Below are 226 nucleotides of genomic sequence, written 5' to 3' on the forward strand. Positions count from 1 at the left end.
ATTGAAAAATTAATTTGAAACCGCTTTCAAATTGATTCAGTTTTTGTTGGAAAGTCCATGCTCAATATATGCAGTTATTTTGTTCTTTTGGCTTTTAAAGTATACAGAGTGTTTTAAAGCAGAACCGAAAATAACCGGTGGTTTGGTATAAAATATTAGATTACATATCAACTATGTATAAGGCAGATACAGCGTTGAGAAGATGGCAAAAAGCTGAAGTGGTTAA

The sequence above is a fragment of the Dendroctonus ponderosae genome, unplaced genomic scaffold (assembly GCF_020466585.1).
Source record: "Dendroctonus ponderosae isolate FM_Combo_2020 unplaced genomic scaffold, Dpon_F_20191213v2 Dpon_F_20191213_4, whole genome shotgun sequence".
Taxonomy (NCBI): domain Eukaryota; kingdom Metazoa; phylum Arthropoda; class Insecta; order Coleoptera; family Curculionidae; genus Dendroctonus; species Dendroctonus ponderosae.